At 39.4% G+C, this 22,944-nt stretch overlaps 1 protein-coding gene across 2 annotated transcripts in view; it reads right to left on the bottom strand.

Moving 5' to 3' along the window:
• Nucleotides 1-22,944, bottom strand: part of LOC105233463 (flotillin-2) — a 351,794-nt gene that overhangs the window by 10,983 nt on the left and 317,867 nt on the right. The window lies entirely within an intron of this gene.

Below are 22,944 nucleotides of genomic sequence, written 5' to 3'. Positions count from 1 at the left end.
TGCCATTTTATCATGAATGAAATGATCCCAAACTTTCTCTCTTTGCTTGTTGAGAGAGCCTATATCTTAGTTTTCTTTGGCAGCACTGAAAGTTCATGGGCTACTGATCATATGGCAAGCAAAACAAGGAAGTACCATTAAGAACCGCGCACAAATTAATTGCGAAATCAGTGGGTAATTTGTGAAATCACATATTTACTATGAGTAAGTAAGACTTTCTTCATAACTTTAAAATTCTTATTTTATTCTTCAACATTTTTTGTCATCCCCCTCAAAGTAATCCCTCTTGACCGCAATACACTTGTGTCAACGTGCTTTCCAATGCTCGAAACAATTGTTAAAGCAAATTCCGGAATAGCCTTCTAAGCGAGTAGCGATTTATTTTTATAGTCTTCAATTGCCTCAAAACGAAGCGGTCGTTTGAGTACTGATTTCTTTATTTTATTGATGTGTTGATCATCAGTTGATGTTGATGGCCGTCCTGGACGTGGTTCGTCGTCAACACGTTCTCGCTCCTTTTCGAATAATTGGTACCAAATAAAAACACTTGCTCGCGACAAACAATAATCATCGAAGCCCTTTTCTGAACGTTTCGGCACCAGAAATTTGATTCCGCGCACAAAATTTAAAAGAACTTCCTATGTCGAATAATTTTAATCATCGTAAAAATCGCGGAATGAACTTTATGTACTTCAGAAAGGCAAGCGTATTCTAAGCACTAATGATTTTTTGACATTTGGCACAGATGTTGCTGACAGTCTTACTAGTTTAGCCCACAGTGTATAGTATACATGTATTATTCGAAAGAACTAACCCGTATCTAGCTATTTATAACTCAAAAATGACTGGATCAATTTTGAAGATTTCGGATTTGTTAAATTCGCCTCCACGCCGAATAGTAGTGTAAATATTAAATTATCGAAATATTATAAAAAGATATACTACGAAGTTAACCTAATACTTAATAAAAACTAAGAAGAAAAAATGCAAACAAGTATACGAGGTTTGACAATTAAGTAATGAGACTGATTTTATTGCCGCGCTTGTGGTAAACTTGTGACCTTGAAATTCCTTTTCTCTTTTTCCGGCATCCCCCCCCTCTCCAGTGATATATGTACCATCGCTCTAACTTGTTTAGTTCGCCTGCTGCGTCAAGTTGAGTAGACGTGTGTTTGTAGTGCTCGTTACGAAAATGGAAAAACGAAATCAAGAGCAACGCGTCGCCATAAAATTTTGCGCCAGATTGAGCGGAATAGCTTCGGAAACATACGCTAAAATTGTAAGAGTGTATGGAGGATGGAGTCATGTGTAGAAGTTCACGCAAGTGAGGAAAGTTCTCTGATTGCCATTCACTTGGGAGTGGCCAGAAACGATTCTTTTACATGTGACTCAAGCAGCTCACGACTTCCGGTCTTTGACCAAGTATCCTCTGGGTAGCCTAAGAACATCCGTTTGAAGGCGAGCTAACGTGAGAAGGCGAAGCATCCCCTGCATAGGGTTGTGCGCTGGGTTTGGGACCCGCCACGTAAAAAAACACCCCCAGTGAATAGTCATAACCAGCCTCGGATGAGAGACCCCCCTTTTGATGACGACCATGGCAAACGAAATAAGGACTACGAATTGAGGGCATGCACCTGGAATGTCCGGTCCCTTAATTGGAAAGGTGCCGCTGCCCAGCTGGTTGATGTCCTCGTGAAAACAAAGGCTGACATCACCGCCGTCCAAGAAATGCGATGGACGGGACAAGGACAGAGACGAGTAGGTCCTTGTGACATTTACTACAGTGGCCATATAAAGGAGCGCAGGTTTGGTGTGGGATTCGTGGTGGGAGAGAGACTCCGTCGCCGAGTACTATCATTCACTGCGGTGAATGAACGTCTAGCCACAATCCGCATCAAAGCGAGGTTCTTCAACATATCGCTGATTTGCGCCCACGCCCCGACGGAAGAGAAGGACGATGTGACCAAAGATGCCTTTTATGAGTGCTTGGAGCGCACTTATGTGAAATGCCCCCGTCACGATGTAAAAATCGTGCTTGGCGACTTCAACGCCAGGGTGGGCAAAGAAGGTATCTTTGGTACTACGGTCGGTAAATTCAGCCTCCACGACGAAACTTCCCCAAATGGGTTGAGGCTGATCGACTTCGCCGGGGCCCGAAATATGGTTATCTGTAGTACTAGATTCCAGCATAAGAAAATCCATCAAGCTACCTGGCTGTCTCCGGATCGAAAAACTACCAACCAGATCGATCATGTTGTGATAGACGGAAGACACGTCTCCAGTGTTTTAGATGTGCGTGCGCTCCGAGGTCCTAACATCGACTCGGACCACTATCTTGTTGCAGCTAAGATTCGCACCCGCCTCTGTGCAGCAAAAAACGCACGCCAACAAACACAAGGAAGGTTCGACGTCGAGAAGCTGCAATCACAACATACAGCCGAACGATTCGCTACTCGGCTTGCACTCCTGCTCTCTGAGAGCACTCGTCAACAACTCGGTATAAGGGAACTGTGGGACGGCATTTCAAACTCTTTACGTAAAGCTGCAACCGAAACCATAGGTTTTCGGAAAGTGCAAAAGAACAGCTGGTACGACGAGGAGTGCCGTGTCGCAGCGGAGAGAAAACAGGCTGCCTACCTCGCAACGTTACGATCGACCACAACACGTGCGGGATGGGATAGATACCGAGAGTTGAAGAGGGAAGCGAGACGCATTTGCAGACAGAAGAAGAAAGAGGCCGAAATGCGTGAGTACGAACAGCTCGATAAGCTGGCCGACAGGGGTAATGCTCGAAAATTCTACGAAAAGATGCGGCGACTTACAGAAGGTTTCAAGACCGGAGCATACTCCTGTAGAACCCCCCAAGGTGATCTAGTTACCGATGCCCAGAGCATACTTAAATTATGGAGGGAACACTTCTCCAACCTGCTGAATGGCAGTGATAGCACAACACCGGGAGAAGGCGAACCCGATTCCCCAATCGATGACGATGGAGCAGACGTTCCATTGCCCGATCATGAAGAAGTTCGAATAGCAATTGCCCGCCTGAAAAACAACAAAGCGGCAGGGGCCGATGGATTGCCGGCCGAGCTATTCAAACACGGCGGCGAAGAACTGATAAGGAGCATGCATCAACTTCTTTGTACAATATGGTCGGACGAAAGCATCCCCACGATTGGAATCTAAGTGTGCTCTGCCCAATCCATAAAAAAGGAGACCCCACAATCTGCGCCAACTACCGTGGGATAAGCCTCCTCAACATCGCATATAAGGTTCTGTCGAGCGTATTGTGTGAAAGATTAAAGCCCACCGTCAACAAACTGATTGGACCTTATCAGTGTGGCTTCAGACCTGGTAAATCAACAACCGACCAGATATTCACCATGCGCCAAATCTTGGAAAAGACCCGTGAAAGGAGAATCGACACTCACCACCTATTCGTCGATTTCAAAGCTGCTTTCGACAGCACGAAAAGGAGCTGCCTTTATGCCGCGATGTCTGAATTTGGTATCCCCGCAAAACTAATACGGCTGTGTAAACTGACGTTGAGCAACACGAAAAGCTCCGTCAGGATCGGGAAGGACCTCTCCGAGCCGTTCGATACCAAACGAGGTTTCAGACAAGGTGATTCCCTATCGTGCGACTTTTTCAACCTGCTTCTGGAGAAAATAGTTCGAGCTGCAGAACTCAACAGAGAAGGTACCATCTTCTATAAGAGTGTACAACTGCTGGCGTATGCCGATGATATTGATATCATAGGCCTCAACACCCGCGCCGTTAGTTCTGCTTTCTCCAGACTGGACAAGGAAGCAAAAGAAATGGGTCTGGCAGTGAACGAGGGCAAGACGAAATATCTCCTGTCATCAAACAAACAGTCGTCGCACTCGCGACTTGGCACTCACGTCACTGTTGACAGTCATAACTTTGAAGTTGTAGATAATTTCGTCTATCTTGGAACCAGCGTAAACACCACCAACAACGTCAGCCTAGAAATCCAACGCAGGATAACTCTTGCCAACAGGTGCTACTTCGGACTAAGTAGGCAATTGAGAAGCAAAGTCCTCTCTCGACAAACAAAAACCAAACTCTATAAGTCACTCATAATTCCCGTCCTGCTATATGGTGCAGAGGCCTGGACGATGTCAACAACAGATGAGTCGACGTTGCGAGTTTTCGAGAGAAAAGTTCTGCGAAAGATTTATGGTCCTTTGCGCGTTGGCCACGGCGAATATCGCATTCGATGGAACGATGAGCTGTACGAGATATACGACGACATCGACATAGTTCAGCGAATTAAAAGACAGCGGCTACGCTGGCTAGGTCATGTTGTCCGGATGGACGAAAACACTCCAGCTCTGAAAGTATTCGACGCCGTACCCGCCGCGGGAAGCAGAGGAAGAGGAAGACCTCCACTCCGGTGGAAGGACCAAGTGGAGAAGGACCTGGCCTCGCTTGGAATATCCAATTGGCGCCACGTAGCGAAAAGAAGAAACGACTGGCGCGCTGTTGTTGACTCGGCTATAATCGCATAAGCGGTGTCTACGCCAATTAAGAAGAAGAAGTATGGTGATAGTGCTCTACGACCCGGAAACCAAACGCCAAAACTCACAATGGTTGTCTCCGCGCACCCCCCGCCAGAAAAATAATAATAATAATAATTTATATATACAGGGTTTGACCGGAAAGTAAAAGTACTGATTTTCTTCCGCCGCGACTGTACTTCGAAGTTGTGTGTTTCGGTGGCACCAGGCCTTTTTGGCGGGCCAGAAGAGGTCGCTGATGAAAGAGCAAATCCAAAGTGTTTGTTCATTGTCTTTTTTGACATTAAAGGCATCGCCCACCATGAATTTGTTCCTCCTGGACAAACCGTCAACGCCAAGTTTTAAGTGGAAATCCTCAAGAGACTCAAACGAAGGGTCAATCGGGACCGACAGGACATCGCAGAAAATTGGAAGTTGCATCACGACAACACACCGGCTTTCTTGTGAACAGCTACCTAACCAAGTCCGGCATTCTAACGCTTTCGCAGCCGCCCTACAGCCCAGATGTGGCCCGGACATTTTTTGCCTGAAAAGGCAAAAAAAAGGCAAGCATTTTAAGACAACAGAGACGATCCAAGTAGCATGCATCTAAGGTCTCAAGGCTACTCAGGAGAATGCTGTCCATGACGCCTTCAATGCTTGGAAATCGCGCTGGCAGCGCTGCATCGACGCAGAAGGAGCCTATTTTATAAGTTTTTAAATAATTGTGACGATTGGGTGTATCATTTTTTTTAATCGACTCAGTCTTATTACTTTCCGGACAAACTCTGTATGTATATGTATATTTCTCATTGGCGTCATAGTCCTTATACTCAAACTGTTTTATATTATCCAAAGCTAACAATGCGAAACTTTTAGTATTTACACCTGTTTTATTCGAGTTTACTTGTCAACAACTTTAATCATTAAAATGATATATTTCCATGATAAATCACATTTAGATGAATTAACACCATTGAGAAGCTGACATTGGCCTCTGTATTTGGCTGTAACTTACTTAAATGCTAGTATGGTTGCGTAAAATACATCTATATACAAATATGATTTATAACGCAGATGAAAGCATCTCAATATTTCGGCATTGACTGCTCAGAGCTTATGTAAAGCGACTTTTGTCTACTATTGAAGCACATTTTGTCATTAACCAGGAGGATGAATGCCGCCTAAAACATATTTAACACGAATCCGACCATAGAGTGAGGAGTTCCACCCATTTTGCTGCTTAAAACGCCGTAACTTGTTGTATGCAATTGGTAACTTATTTTGAAAGATACGGTGCGGTTGTTTATGTCACTCGTATTAGAAAGCCTTAGAGATAGAAGTTAACAGCGGTTGGAACGCAACAAGATATATACATATGTGTAAGGCGACTATTTTAGTATTTGGTGTGGCCTCTGTTACATCACTTAATACATACTCGTACATCCTGGCATGAATGTTATCGCGAGTATATTTCATTTGTTTTCAGAAGATTGTTTTTATTATTTTTATTCATTCGTTCGCAGAAAATATTTATCTTGTAATTCACCTCCTCCTTGAAATTCAGGCTACGCCACTGTTTGGCGCCCATCGGAAAAGCGGACGTATTGCATGCGTGTGAGTGTTGTTCAAATTTAATTTGACGCATAAAATGTTTCATTAATGTCAGCGGTTGAGAATACGACTCGCAGTTTAACTGAGTTCTCGTGTTGTTGTTTATTTACAAACAAATACATACATATTACACATTTACATACGTGTGCGCAAATTATGTTCCTGTATGTGCCTTTCACCAACTTCCCAACTTCTGCGGAAACCTGATAAGATATAACTAGATGGCAATTGGCGCTCTTGAGTGGAGTGGGAAACAACTTTACAAATCTTACAGTGATTGTTTTAGTGTAAGTGTGTTCGTATTAGTATAGCTTACCGTCGTGTGTAACGGTAATGCGAACGTGCTGTAACATATTGGTTTTCAACAAAGTCTGGCTTAGATTTTCATGCGGTAATTAATATTAAATGAAATTTTTAGGGAACCTTTAAAGGATGCTGAATGAAAAAATAATACAGTTCTGCAAAACAAAAAAATGTTGCCCAGGCTATGTTAGCAAATTTTGATGTTTTCAAAAGCCGAAATTAAAAATTTGTTCATGAAAGTATTGAATATACGTTTGTTTTTAAGATTATTGGATATCTTATATTTTTATTAATTGTCGACTTGTTAGTAGTAAACTTTAGTACTTTCTCCAGTAATGATCAGATTAAATATGCGAAAAGCACTGCGGAAGGTTTTAATAAAAATATCAATTGCAAATATCGACACTTATAGTGCACAAAATGTTTTGTTTTACTCAATGAAAATTTTTCTTTCGTTTCAAAAATTATTTCCATTTCGACAGAAACAATGATGAACAAGATGGTGTCAAATTCCAAGCAACCACCAGTCTACCAAAGTTATTTTTTCAAAATCAAGGATATTATTTGAATTATATTTGCAGAAAACTTTCGAAGTTTAGTATGGAAACGTAGAAAGTTTGAATACTTGATACAAAATTAATTAAAGACACAGATTTATCATAGTTATGACTATTCTAGAAAGTGAATCGTGATAAAGTTTTGTCTTGATAGTCGTTAATTTTCAAGGTAACCATAATGTTAAAGTCTCTTTAATTTTTGCTGTACTGTATATAAACGTCATAGCAAAAGCTGCTAATGAAATTTCATATTTTTGAATTCAGAATCTAAAAGTAATTGAACACAAATGACTTAATTACTTTGTGGAACTCAGAAATAAAAAATAATAGCCACTGTCGGCATAATATCACAACAACCACAAAACTTTTCGACCATATTCAAAAGCGCGTTCGCATAAATCACAGACTATTTGCTCGAAATTCCTTATCAGACAATGACACTCGCATTTAATTTTGCTCGACTGACTTGTCAATTTGATGGACAATGAAATTTAAAGTTTGGTGCTCATATTTGCTTTTACAAACACATACATTTAAGTACATATGTACTTATGCGCACGTGTATGCTTAATTAATAGTTTACTCCATTCAACTTTATGGTAACCACAATAGCAACCGGCACTAACTTTTATTGCTCATGCGCCATGGGCGCTCACTGTGGCAACATCTCGGTTTGACAGTTCTGTGCCAAGAACTTTAAATCTTTTGTAGGTCAAGTGTTTCATAAAAGTAAAGGACTGTATAAAATTACTTCAAATATAATACTTGGAGTCGGAGGTCTACATTATTTCAAATAACATTTTATGGTCGCAAAAATTAAATTACTATGCCCGCAAAATTGCTTATACACACATATACGTCCATATGTTTCTGTTTATACGCTACGTACTTCAATATTTGACTTTATTAGAACATTCGTGTGCGCGCACATCATTGCTAAGCATCTATGTACGCCAAGTTTTGGAAGTTTCTAAAGCTTCTCACACAAACAATTACAGAAGCCAACTATTTTTATTATTAAAAATAGCATGCACGACGCAATTTTCATAATAACTAAGGAATTGCACCAGAACTTACTAAATGTGATAAAAAATATAACATTCGTGCACACTATATACGTAACAACAACAAAAAAAAAATAAATCTATGCACGAGAGACTGAGATTAGAATGGGAAATAAGGTAGGTAATAATAATACAAGAGAAAGTAAAAGCCCAAAAAATAAGGTGACAGGCGCGCGCCGAAGGATTTGGAGAATTTTTTGTTTTTGGTTGATAGTACTGTCAGTCACATTTATGTCAAATTTCATGTCAAAATATTCATTAGTGTTTGAGATACGTGTCGTCTTGTGAGCTGCTAAAAGTGAGTTTTTCGTTTTTTGCGATGTCGAAATTTGTTGAGCAAAGAATTTGCATTAAATTTTGTTTACGGAATCAATTTTCTGCTGCGGATACGTTGAGGATGGTGCAGAAAGCCTTTGGTGATGAGGCTATGTCTAAAAAAATGTTTACAAGTGGTATAGTGAGTTCCAAGGCCGTGAACGTGTCGAAGACGAAGAGCGTCCAGGTCGACCATCAACCAATTCAAAGATTTGGTGTTGAAAAACCGTCGATTACCTTGCTGATGAAGTTAGCTTATCGAAAGGCTCAGCCAATACCATTTTGAAGGATGTTTTGGGCCTCAAGCGCGTCAAATCTCGACTGGTACCGAAAACATTGAATTTTTTGGAAAAAAGGCGTTGCGTTGAAGTGTGTGAAACGATGCTTTCCGACTACCAGGGTGTCATGAAATGCATTATAACTGGCGACGAGACTTGGATCTATGCTTACGACTCCAAAATAACCGATCAATCGAGCGAATATCGTGCCAAAAGAGGGCCGAGACCAAAAAAATCGCGCCAAAGTCGCTCAAAAATCAAGGTCATATTGACTGTTTTCTTCGATTATCGTTGCGTTGTGCATCATGAATTCAAGGAATATTATTTGAACGTTATGCGTCGTTTGCGTAACGCTATCCGCCTAATAAGGCCGGAATTGTGGAAAGCCCTCGTAATTCGTGATCATTTCGCCAAAAACTCAACCCATATCGTTCCGCAACTACCGTATTCTGATCTGGCGCCGTGCGACTTCTGGCTGTTCACCAAGCTCAAAAGACCGCTCCGGGGACACCGTTTTTATACGATAGAGTAGATTCAAGGCGAAGCGAAGACGGAACTGAAGGCCATCCCGGAAAGTGACTGCAACCAATTTTTCAAAGATTGGAAAATCCGTTGGCATAAGTGCATTGCATCGGGAGGGGATTACTTTGAAGGGAACGAAATTGATTTTTAAGAATAAATAAAGAATTTTAAAAATAAATACAATGTCACCTTATTTTTTGGGTACAGTTCACAGATTTAAGTTTCCTTTCAAGAACTTAATTTTGATTGGCTTGTTTGTGTGACAGCTATATGCTGTAGAAGCCCGATCTGAACCACTTTTTTTTATATCGTGTTGGACAATATTCCATGCCCAATTTCGTGAATATATCTTGTCAAATAAAAATACAAGGACATGCTTTTGGTCGTTCAGTTTGTATGGCAGCAGTATTCCAATATGGGTGGTTCCGGAAAGGACTTCGTACATGTCCTTTGCAGATCAATATCTTAAAAATTGAGAGAGAGACATGGTCAAATCGACTCAGCTCGTCGCGCTGATTATTTATATGTATGTATTTCATAGGGTCTCCTACGTTTCCTTTTGCGTGTTACAAACTTAACGTTGTTGATGTACCCTGTTTTGTTTACAAAAGTGCAAAATACTGCAAATAAATACAGTTCCTCTGAAAATTAATCACGATTCACGTTTGACCTAACATTTTGAAAATCTTGACGAGACTTTAATAATACTTTTACTTTTTTAAATAAATTTTATTATAAGTTATTCTTGAACAAGCCGTGAAAGCAATTTTCGAAATCATTCAGTTGTTTGGAAACTGTTAAAGCTGGTAAGATATCTACAGTAAGATATACACCATACCATTATCGGCATCTAAATTGTATGGTTTATAGTGTTTGAATAGAATTTCGGACCTACAAGCTTCCCATCCTGGTTGCCCTATTTTGTATTACATTTGCGACTGTTGCATTTTATATGCTGGGATTAGAGAATGGATACTTATATTAATAATCAAAAATAGTTGTATTGTTTTTCAAAATATTCTTTATTAAGATCTTGCTTGAAAGTACTTAGTGTGTGAATCACTTTTGTTCGAATCATCTAGAAGTACCCATACAACTGTCGAGAGTGTTTTACCAGTCGACTGCTGTTTACTTTCGGGTTCACACGCGTAAATCCACGATTCACCACCTTTCAGATGTACTTGACGTGTTTCGAAGCACCGCTTGCGTATTTTTTTTTTAAGATTTCTATCGATCAATTGACAAATTCAAATCAAAATTCAGTCAAATGTTCATGCAATATTGAATGTATGCTGTTTGCGCACAGCATCAATTGTTTCCGGAAAAACAACTGATTTTGGACGACCTAAATATAACATCGAAAATGCTAAAATCTGCAATAAAGTTGCGAGTTGCCAGATTGAAACAATAGGGTTGTCAATTCCCGAATTAATAAATGCACCCTACGTACCAACATAACCATAAGCTTCGTCGCCTAAAGCCCGCTGAGAGATTTTCAATTGAAAGAATGTTTGATAAGCATAGATCGCTACCATAAAAATGAATCCAATGGGAATCCAGAGCGTTGTATTATGTGCCTGAGTATGAGTTCATCATTCACGGCTCCATAAATTTCAAAACCATTTGTTTATTGCGACAACTGTTTGAAAAATAATTTTACAAGTTGTCGAACTTTTAACTTTGGTTTGGGTCTTATAGTATTTTTTAACTTTTCCCTTGTACCTCTTATAACTTTTTGTTTGAGCTCAAATTTATTATTTTCACAGATTTGAATCAAATTTGATCTTTGCCATTTTCGTTACGTTCTCTTCGCATAATATCGAAAGAAACGAAATCGGTCTTAAACTACGCCACACTCCCATAGAACGTCATTCTGAAATCCATCAGCCACTTGTACGATTCAATAGAAAGAAAACTCTAGTACGAATGAAGTTGTAAACAGAAACTTAGTATAGCTTAAGCAATTCTGAACTAAACTTAGTCATAGTAGATCGAAATTGTTCCTGCTCTCAAATACAGAAAATTAAAGTTTTCATACTTATTTTTGTCTTTTTAGTTGTTGTGTTAAGTCAAAATAACAAAATTGCAAAGCAATATAAATGTCAATCAAGTTTATTAATTTCAAAAATTTTATGATGATAAGTATAGTAAAATAGAATTCCCATAAGCAGTATAAATAGATTTGATTTCAAAATAGCGCATCATCCATATTAACATTTGTATGTAAATATACATAGTATAGAGTTGACGAGTTTATATTTTTGCATGAGACATGCGATTTTGCAGTTTTACATCCAATTAAAAATATCAATATATACACCGATATCTTTGTGGGAATGTTACTTGCACGTCTAATAATTTTTAATACAGTAGTTAGATGGAATCATGGCCGTTATTGTAGTGTATTGACAGCTTTCCAAGTACATGCTGACAGTGTTACGATTTAGCCATATCCAACTGCCAGTCACTGCTATTTTTTCGAAATTCGCACGAATTATTGTCTATCACCCCTGCCAAAGGAACAACATATTATGACGTACGACTGTCAGTGACATCTGTGCTAAATTTTACATTAAAATAATCGTTAGTGTTTAGTATAAGCTTGTCTTTCTGAAGTACATAAAGTTTACGATGAGTGAAATTATACAACAAAGAAGTTCAATTAAATTTTGTGTGCGGTATCAAATTTCTGGTTCTGGAGCCAAGGGGGATTACCTTCAGGAGGGCGACATACATTTTGAATGTTAAAATTATGAGCAAGATCTTACTATTTTTTACTAGTAATAGTTCTCCAAAGTGGTGTCGACAAGCCGGAAAATTGTTTTTCTTTAAAACGTTACGAATTTAGTACACGATATTTCGAGAAGGCGTTGGCATAAACTACAGTGATTTTCTTTATAAATCTAATAAAATAAATTATCAATTAAATGAAAAAAATATTTTTTTTTAATGGACATTCCCGAACTTTTGCTTAAATTGCTTTGATATAAAGTTTCCAAATCATTATACATTATTTATCGGCTATATTTTTCTTTAATTTATTATAGTGCTATTAATCTAAAGTTACTGTATTACTTTTTTTTTTGGTTATTAAAATTAACTCAAATACATTACAAGAAAAAATCTTGGAGAATCACTGACCAAATGACTTGATGTGTGAAAAATGCGACAAGCCTTGAAATTATTTTAAAAATTTGCATACATAAATTACAAACTAATGGATACAAGTAATACACCCGCAACTAAGAGCACGAGAATGCAACGTGCGGTATTTCTCAGAAGGCGAGACGTAGTTGTAATTTATTGATTGAAACGCAAAGTGAATTCAAAGTCTTGACAACGAAAATTATATTTTAACTTGTATACCAACTGATCAAAAGCATACACATACTTTATGCATTTCAAATGACATTAATTGAGATTTCAGGAGCGATAAGCCTCACGGGTGGCAATTGTTAATATTAGCATATCGTGAATACATACACACAAACTTATATAGATTTTCGAATCTCTATTGTTAATACCTTTTTAAGTGCGAATCCAGATTTATCATATACCGCTATGTAATAGATTGTTTGAAAAAGTGGGTGTGACCCTGCCTTCTAACAAGTTTAATGTACATATCTATTAAACCACTTAAGCTACAACAATTAAATTTGCCAAGTACAAATCTTATAAGAACTTCTACCGACAGGTGAAAATGGAAGAAATCAGAGGATAACGCCACTCACTCCCAATATAACGGTACAGTTAAAAACTACTAAAAGCGCGATAAATTAATAACTAAATATGACAGAGACATCAAATTTTACCATCGAGTTGATATGGCAGCTCTATGGGAGGCGGTGTGAAAATTGGACGATGAGCTTGGCACCGCCCACTTTTTAGTGAAATCACATATCTCGGGACCCGAACAACCGATTTCGATTAAATTTAGCACATGGCACTCTTGCACAGTGTGGGCGAAATCGGACTACAAACACGCCTACTTCCTATATAACACAATTTCAAATTTCACTTGATTCGTTTAGTTTCCAGTACACAAATCAAGAAGCAATTACTGTAACGGGATAAAATATTGCTCGAATAATGCCTTTACTATGTGCCACTTTACCAAAAATTGTTCAAACCCAATGAAAACTGTTTAAGCCCCTAGGTACCGAATCTTAAGACCCCGGTACCTATAGTTGACTTTTGATCGAAAATATCGGTCAATGCGTGATGTACATAACAAAAATTAAGAGATAATTCTTCTCTTATAATGGTATGACTCTATATTAAAAAATGGATTGAATCGAACCAATGATTTCCTTAGCCCCCATATACTTATTATAAAGATTTTCGAACTTTGGGGCGAACTTTCGAACTAAAGATTTTGGAAATGCGGTACTTATCGGCCAATATGTGAGTTATCCCAATGAAAATAAGAGAGCGTGTTTTACTCATAACACTGTATCGTTGTGCCTAAAATAGATAAATTTTAGCGAAAACTTGGCCTAGCCTCTATGTAACTTACATCGGGATTTACGAACATCCGACTGACTTTACTCTTTATGGTAAGAATGGTTTTACACCTTAAAGTATTTCCCTGGCTTTGATTCTTGCAAGTTGCAAGAGTATAAAATATTCGGTCGCACCCGAACTTAGCCCTTCCTTACTGGTGTTTATATTGCATTGTCAGTTTTTATATCAAAAAATGTATTTTTCACGCGTTTTCATTAATTTATCGGTTATAATTACTTTATCATGTTTGTTACCTTATGAAAGTAAACTTTTATAACTACATAAAATTTTTTCTAATATTTCATTTGCAGCAGAAAACTTTTGGCGCATACTTCCCGACAAATATGACAACACACAGAAGGTCGCTTATTAAATCAATAGCGTGTAAATAATTTAACAATTTTTCATAGATCTGCACATACTTAAGTCTATATGTTTTATTTTAATTCATTTATTTTGTCACACAACTTCCGTATTTGCCTCGTTATTTCAAACAAAACAATATTTAAATTCCTATAATACTCTAATTTAATAATGGCGAACACGTTTGTAGCGAATTGGAGGGAAATAACGCGCACGCGACAAAACAACCCACGTCTTCTAACGCCAAATGTAAACCGCAGACTGAAAACGGCGCGCAAATGTCAGCAACATTGCAGTGTACGGCTCATTGCTAATCAGCTGTGTGCTGGTTATTGTCGTCAGCATGTGAATTTTGTTTACATACCCGCACACACATATATTACATCAATTGAATTTATTTTTGTATGGTTTTATTCATTCGAATACAAAAAACACTGTGGGAAATGTCGCTAAACATTGCGTGTGGCGCTTGCAACATGTTGCCGTTGGCAAAGCACGAAGCGCTGACTAAACAAAATGTGTGTTCGCTTTTAAAATAAACCTCGTGGCGTTAGTGGGGTATGTTCTGCCGCTAAAACAGATATTCTATCCACTAAGCAGAGCTTATAATTCAAGTGAAACGCTTTATGAACTAGTTTATGTGCATACTTTGTAAGAGAATAGTTTTTTGTTCAGGAGACAGCTTTTGTGTACCGTCAACAATATACGATTTTATACGATTCTTCCAATAGTTGCCGCAAGTATGCGAGTACAGCTGTGTGTAATGATATCATATATGTAGATATATGAAAATGATGCGCTTTAGCTAATAACGAGCGCAAACAATTCACTATTTCTCCACTATTCTTTCGTTCTTTCCTTTCGCAGCTGCAGGCAAATGAGCCGCAATAAAGAATCTCTTTCTTTGCCTGCAGCTTCCTTTTCAGGGTGTACAAGTTGTGGACCATTCGTGGAGGATGCTGTTATTCGGTTTGTTGTTGATGCTGGTTGATAGTGGTGTATGCTGTGGCGTTCGTCTAGAGGTTAATGGTGTGCAATAAAATTGCGGTTCAGCCCACATTTTGCCTTTTAAGCACACATATTTCTTGGTTGGCGTAGCAGAGTGAATGCCTGGTCAAAAACATTCTTATTTATGTTTTTCAAAATTTGCGTTCTTGTAATATATACATATGTATGTAAGTACTAAGCTTTGGGAATAAAGAATACTTTGTTTGAGGTTGCGCATACGTCACGTAGAGCTGTCGGGCAGTAGCCTTAAGAGTCAACAACTTGTATACTTTCGCAACATGTTGCAATAAAGAGTTGTTGTAACACCTAAAACTAATCGAGATATATGTATTAAATATATACATATACATATATAAATGATCAGGCCCACGAGACGAAATCCGGTTGACTGTTGTCCGTCCGTCCGTGCAAGCGATAACTTGAGTAAAAATTGAGATATCTTAATAAAACTAGGTTTAGCATTCTTTAGTTCTCAAGAGAGGTTTGTATTGCAAATGGGTGTAATAGGATCCTTTCCATGCCCACAAAATACCGTTAATCGAAAGCGTAATGACCAAGCTTCGAATATAAAACTGTTATTCGGTACAGGTTTCCTTCGATAAATCGGATACAAGTCTTTCTCCAGGACCGCACCAAGTACCTTGGGGTAGTCTTGGACAGCAAACTGATGAGGAAGCTCAATGTGGTGGAAAGAGTGGGGTAGATATTATAAGATCAATTCTGCTCTACGGTGCAGCTGTATGGTGAACAGGCGTAACAGGAGCTTTAAGAACCAAATTCCAACGGCGGCTCTTGAACTGGTACTAAACCTGCCCCCTATAAATCTCTTCGCTACATTTATACGGATGGCTCGAAAATAGAGGATGGAGTTAGTGGCCTTTCAAGTTAACGGACCACTAAAGTAAAATAAAAAACAATGAAATAGTGGACGAGATTGCCAAGAATGGTGTACGGCTAATACCCGTAGCATGGTAAAGAAAATAAAAACATGATGGAACGAGCCACCTGTGTGCAACTGCAAAAGTTGTGTGCAAAACGGTAGACAAAATTCCTTTTGGCACTCGATAGAAGGTCACTGGTCACTGTCTGGTGGCGACACACGCGAGCCGAATGGTGCTAACAGATCGATAAGACTGCAAGAAATGTCTAGAGCAAGGCACTAGGGAAACATTGGAGCATCTCTTGTGCACTTGTCCCGCATTGACAAGACTACGCTGAAAGTTTCTGGAGTTCCCATGCTAAAGAGTGATTTTTTAAGAGCTTGATAACTTTTAAAAAAAAAAAAACGCATAAAATTTGCAAAATCTCATCGGTTCTTTATTTGAAACGTTAGATTGGTTCATGACATTTACTTTTTGAAGATAATTTCATTTAAATGTTGACCGCGGCTGCGTCTTAGGTGGTCCATTCGGAAAGTCCAATTTTGGGCAACTTTTTCGAGCATTTCGGCCGGAATAGCCCGAATTTCTTCGGAAATGTTGTCTTCCAAAGCTGGAATAGTTGCTGGCTTATTTCTGTAGACTTTAGACTTGACGTAGCCCCACAAAAAATAGTCTAAAGGCGTTAAATCGCATGATCTTGGTGGCCAACTTACGGGTCCATTTCTTGAGATGAATTGTTGTCCGAAGTTTTCCCTCAAAATGGCCATAGAATCGCGAGCTGTGTGGCATGTAGCGCCATCTTGTTGAAACCACATGTCAACCAAGTTCAGTTCTTCCATTTTTGGCAACAAAAAGTTTGTTAGCATCGAACGATAGCGATCGCCATTCACCGTAACGTTGCGTCCAACAGCATCTTTGAAAAAATACGGTCCAATGATTCCACCAGCGTACAAACCACATCAAACAGTGCATTTTTCGGGATGCATGGGCAGTTCTTGAACGGCTTCTGGTGGCTCTTCACCCCAAATGCGGCAATTTTGCTTATTTACGTAGCCATTCAACCAGAAATGAGCCTCATCGCTGAACAAAATTTGTCGATAAAACACATTTCGAACCGAACACTGATTTTGGTAATAAAATTCAATGATTTGCAAGCGTTGCTCGTTAGTAAGTCTATTCATGATGAAATGTCAAAGCATACTGAGCATCTTTCTCTTTGACACCATGTCTGAAATCCCACGTGATCTGTCAAATACTAATGCATGAAAATCCTAACCTCAAAAAAATCACCCGTTATGATACACTGGAGGAGGTATCGATAGTAAGGCCACATAGTCTGTTAAAATTTGCGTCAAACGCAGGTTGTTGGCCTATCAGACTAACCTAAACTATTCGGTACAGTTATTAAAGTGAAGGATTTGCGGTTTAAAAACATTAGGTATAATAAAAGATTATGCTGAAAACTACTTGTAGTGCGTTAATTAGTAAATGCGTTATAGACAGTATTTAAGTTCTATACCCGAGATCATATGGAAGCCGGATCAAAATTGTACAAGAGAATCCTATATTTCAGAAAATATTGGCCCGATTTCAACGATTTTTTCTATTTCTATAAGTAAGATCTAATAGCCCTCTATGTACCTATTGATTTATTTCTGTTAATATAATTTTTAAAAGGTCCACGATCAAATACTGGCTTCTTGAGTGTTTTTATGTCGGCAATAAATATATTTGGATGTTTGACAATGTTACCGTGAGATGAATACTTTTATTTTTAGAAATATATTAAATATATAATAATACTTTTATAATTCGTACATGGTTTCTCGACTGATTTTACGGAACATGGTTTATGGAGTGGATGCCATGTTAACAGCTTACTTGGTTTATGCGGTGCTATGGAGCATTTGTGATAAAATTGTTGTAGGAAATTGACAAAAATTACCTTCTGTGTACTAATTATGTGCATGTGTTTTCACTTCCTCATTTTTTCTATATTCTATTTAGTCAACAATAATAGAGTAGAGAGAGCAATAAACGCGGCGACGGTCACGGTCAAACGCAGATGTACTCAATTACAATACCTCCAGCTGCTAACCTCACAACCGCTGGCAATGATAAAGTAATTTCCATCGTTGTACTGTCTCGTATCTTCTGGGTTGTAAACAAATTGTCTGCGATTCTGATGATGATAATATGTATGTAACTATTACCGGGAGCAATCAGTAAATATTTTTACGAGTCTCTTTATGAACTAAGTTTTGTTTTATTTGAATTGAGTAGCGAGGTCACAGTAATAAAAATATAAAAAATTTAACTAACAGTGTGCATTTTTGGTCAACAACACTATTCAGTTTAGGGTTATTAAACATGATCAATTAAGACTGAACAGAATACATCTTCTTTTACGTCTTCTTAATTGGATACCTACACATAGATGGAAGCGCGATCCTCCTAAGTGAGTGCGAAAAGAAGGAGGTTTAGAATTGCTCTAAAGGTTTTGGCGATTTGTTACGACACACTGCATCCAAAATTCAAATTTTGTTTCATTTTAGATGTCGATATATGCTATATGTAAGCACTGTATTAAAGATCGAAGAATAACAAATGTTACCTTCGGCTTAACCGAAGCTATAATATTTTATATTTGTGGGAGGATGGAGTCATATGTAGAAGTTCACGCAAGTGAGGAAAGTTCTCTGATCGCCATTCACTTGGGAGTGGCCAGAAACGATTCTTTTACATATGACTCAAGCAGCTCACGACTTTGACCAAGTATCCTCTGGGTAGCCTAAGAACATCCGTTTGAAGGCGAGCTAACGTGAGAAGGCGAAATATCCCCTACATAGGGTTGTGCGCTGGGTTTGGGACCCGCCACGTAAAAAAAACAACCCCAGCGAATAGCAACAACCAGCCTCGGATGAGAGACCCCCCTTTTGATGACGACCATGGAAAACGAAATAAGGACTACGAATTGAGGGCATGCACCTGGAATGTCCGGTCCCTTAATTGGGAAGGTGCCGCTGCCCAGCTGGTTGATGTCCTCGTGAAAATAAAGGCTGACATCACCGCCGTCCAAGAAATGCGATGGACGGGACAAGGACAAAGACGAGTAGGTCCTTGTGGCATTTACTACAGTGGCCATATAAAGGAGCGCAAGTTTGGTGTTGGATTCGTGGTGGGAGAGAGACTCCATCGCCGAGTACTATCATTCACTCCGGTGAATGAACGTCTAGCCACAATCCGCATCAAAGCGAGGTTCTTCAACATATCGCTGATTTGCGCCCACGCCCCGACGGAAGAGAAGGACGATGTGACCAAAGATGACTTTTATGAGCGCTTGGAGCTCGCTTATGAGAGCTGCCCCCGCCACGATGTCAAAATCGTGCTTGGCGACTTCAACGCCAGGGTGGGCAAAGAAGGTATCTTTGGCACTACGGTCGGTAAATTCAGCCTCCACGAGGAAACATCCCCAAATGGGTTGAGGCTGATCGACTTCGCCGGGGCCCGAAATATGGTTATCTGTAGTACTAGATTCCAGCATAAGAAGATTCATCAAGCTACCTGGCTGTCTCCGGATCGAAAAACTACCAACCAGATCGATCATGTTGTGATAGACGGAAGACACGTCTCCAGTGTTTTAGATGTGCGTGCGCTCCGAGGTCCTAACATCGACTCGGACCACTATCTTGTTGCAGCTAAGATTCGCACCCGCCTCTGTGCAGCAAAAAACGCACGCCAACAAACACAAGGAAGGTTCGACGTCGAGAAGCTGCAATCACAACAGACAGCCGAGCGATTTTCTACTCGGCTTGCACTCCTGCTCTCTGAGAGCACTCGTCAACAACTCGGTATAAGGGAACTGTGGGACGGCATTTCACACTCCTTACGTACAGCTGCAACCGAAACCATTGGTTTTCGGAAGGTGCAAAAGAACAGCTGGTACGACGAGGAGTGCCGTGTCGCAGCGGAGAGAAAACAGGCTGCCTACCTCGCAACGTTACGATCGACCACAACACGTGCGGGATGGGATAGATACCGAGAGCTGAAGAGGGAAGCGAGACGCATTTGTAGACAGAAAAAGAAAGAGGCCGAAATGCGTGAGTACGAAGAGCTTGATAAGCTGGCCGACAGGGGTAATGCTCGAAAATTCTACCAAAAGATGCGGCGGCTTACAGAAGGTTTCAAGACCGGAGCATACTCCTGTAGAACCCCCCAAGGTGATCTAGTCACCGATGCCCAGAGCATACTTAAATTATGGAGGGAACACTTCTCCAGCCTGCTGAATGGCAGTGAACACACAAGGACAGGAGAAGACGAACCCGATTCCCCAATCGATGACGATGGAAAAGACGTTCCATTGCCCGACCAAGAAGAAGTTCGAATAGCAATTACCCGCCTGAAGAACAACAAAGCGGCGGGGGCGGATGGATTGCCAGCCGAGCTATTCAAACACGGCGGCGAAGAACTGATAAGGAGCATGCATCAGCTTCTTTGTAAAATATGGTCGGACGAAAGCATGCCCAACGATTGGAATTTAAGTGTGCTATTCCCAATCCATAAAAAAGGAGACCCCACAATCTGCGCCAACTACCGCGGGATTAGCCTCCTTAATATCGCGTATAAGGTTCTATCGAGCGTATTGTGTGAAAGATTAAAGCCCACCGTCAACAAACTGATTGGACCTTATCAGTGTGGCTTCAGACCTGGTAAATCAACAACCGACCAGATATTCACCATGCGCCAAATCTTGGAAAAGACCCGTGAAAGGAGAATCGACACACATCACCTCTTCGTCGATTTTAAAGCTGCTTTCGACAGTACGAAAAGGAGCTGCCTTTATGCCGCAATGTCTGAATTTGGTATCCCCGCAAAACTAATACGGCTGTGTAAACTGACATTGAGCGGGACCAAAAGCTCCGTCAGGATCGGGAAGGATCCAAATTCGATACCAAACGAGGTTTCAGACAAGGCGACTCCCTATCGTGCGATTTCTTCAATCTGCTGCTGGAGAAAATAGTTCGAGCTGCAGAACTTAATCGAGCAGGTACAATCTTTTATAAGAGTGTACAGCTGCTGGCGTATGCCGATGATATTGATACGCTGGCTAGGTCATGTTGTCCGAATGGACGAAAACACTCCAGCTCTGAAAGTATTCGACGCTGTACCCGCCGGGGGAAGCAGAGGAAGAAGAAGACCTCCACTCCGTTGGAAGGACCAAGTGGAGAAGGACCTGGCTTCGCTTGGAATATCCAATTGGCGCCACGTAGCGAAGAGAAGAAACGACTGGCGCGCTGTTGTTGACTCGGCTATAATCGCGTAAGCGGTGTCTACGCCAGTAAAGAAGAAGATAATATTTTTCACAGTTACATTTTTATAGTAACAACGGGTATAAAAAGATATTTATTCTGATTTTGATCGGCCATTTGGATGGAAGCTATAAGCCTTGTAGCGATGTCTTGAAAAATAATCTTTGGCAAATTTCGTGAAGATAAATAAAAAGGTTGTCAAACAAAAAACATTTTCCATACAGACCGTTAATGAAAAGCTGAGAGACTAATACAAGTGCATATATAATATACGAGTATTGTACAAACGGACATGACTAAACGACTCAGCTGTCACGTTGACCACGTATATACTATATATCATGTCATAAACATCATGACAAACTTAATAAGCCCTGTATAATTATTAAGTAACGGAATCATGTGTAAAATTTGCAAAAAAAACGATGTACATTGCGCCTTTGTGAAAAAATAAACACATAAATGAGTTCTTAAATGCTCTTTTGGAAGTTACAGCTAAAGAACAGAATTTTGAGCAAAGTTGGCTGAGGTCCTTTGAATATGCCATATCAGAATGCTAATGTTTTAAGAGAAAAGAAAGAAAGAGTTTAAAAATTGAGCTCTATTTTTAATTAAATTTATTTTTCTTCAGTTGAACCAACTTCTTGCAGAAAAAACGCTTCTCTAATGTATTCCACAACCGTTTTCAAAGTTGTATTATATGCCCAGCCGTCATTCATATGAAATATTTGCAAGTAGGGAAAAATAGGTTCGCGTGTTGCCGAACATTCAATATGTACTCTCACAATTTTCAAAGGTCAAAGCCGTGGGAATATTTTTAGGTATTGGCGAAACTTTACATCTAAAAGTGTGACGAAAGAGTTAAATATTGTATTTATTATTCGAGGAAAGCGTGAAAGGATTATAATCATATTTGGTATCTAACCTACGTTATAGGCCGTATAATCACTTAGCCTGATATTAAATTTTAAATTCATTAAAATTAATCTCACTAACACAAATTCTTGCTTAATTTAACTGAGATATCTTCTATTGAGATCCATCTTCCAAAGTGATGAAATTTAAAATATTGAGTATAAGATGAAAAAGTAAATGCTTTTAAATGTTTATATTAATGGTTTCCGTTTAAATTGATTTCATTCATATTCAGCAAATTGTAATAAAGTTCTTCAGTTAAAGGTTCAGCTACAGTTCAGATTAAAATAACATTAAACTTCATTGACATTTATTACTTGAAAATTATCTTCGGTACTTGTTCAATTTGTTGAGTGTTTGGCCAAAATTTAACACAAATGCGTTAAAATTTTTGTAAAATAAAACACTACTGAGGTCGACTGATAAAAACAGCTGCTGTAAACACACTGGCTGACAGATCGGGCTAATTTTTGGCATCATAATTAAGTTATACCAACCCAGAAAAAAATATTTACCTGTCTTTTCCATGTAAGGGGGAGGGGGGGGATGAGAGGGGGGAAATTCCCGATACTTTTTTGAAAGAATGTATTTGGTCACCGTAGTGTTCTTTAAATAAATCCATTGATTGATGCGATGTGTGAGAAATGGCGTCATCTTGTTAAAACCAAATGTTTGATGTTTAGGCATCAAAAAGTGGGTTATCAAGGCGCGATAACGGTTGCCATTGAGGGTTATGTTCTCACCGGCTTCATTTTTCAAGAAATACCACCAAATCGTTGTTTTTTCTGGATG

This window comes from Bactrocera dorsalis, chromosome 4 (assembly GCF_023373825.1).
Source record: "Bactrocera dorsalis isolate Fly_Bdor chromosome 4, ASM2337382v1, whole genome shotgun sequence".
NCBI classification, from domain to species: Eukaryota; Metazoa; Arthropoda; class Insecta; order Diptera; family Tephritidae; genus Bactrocera; species Bactrocera dorsalis.
Note: the sequence above shows the minus strand (reverse complement) of the source record. Positions and strands in the feature narration are given on the sequence as shown.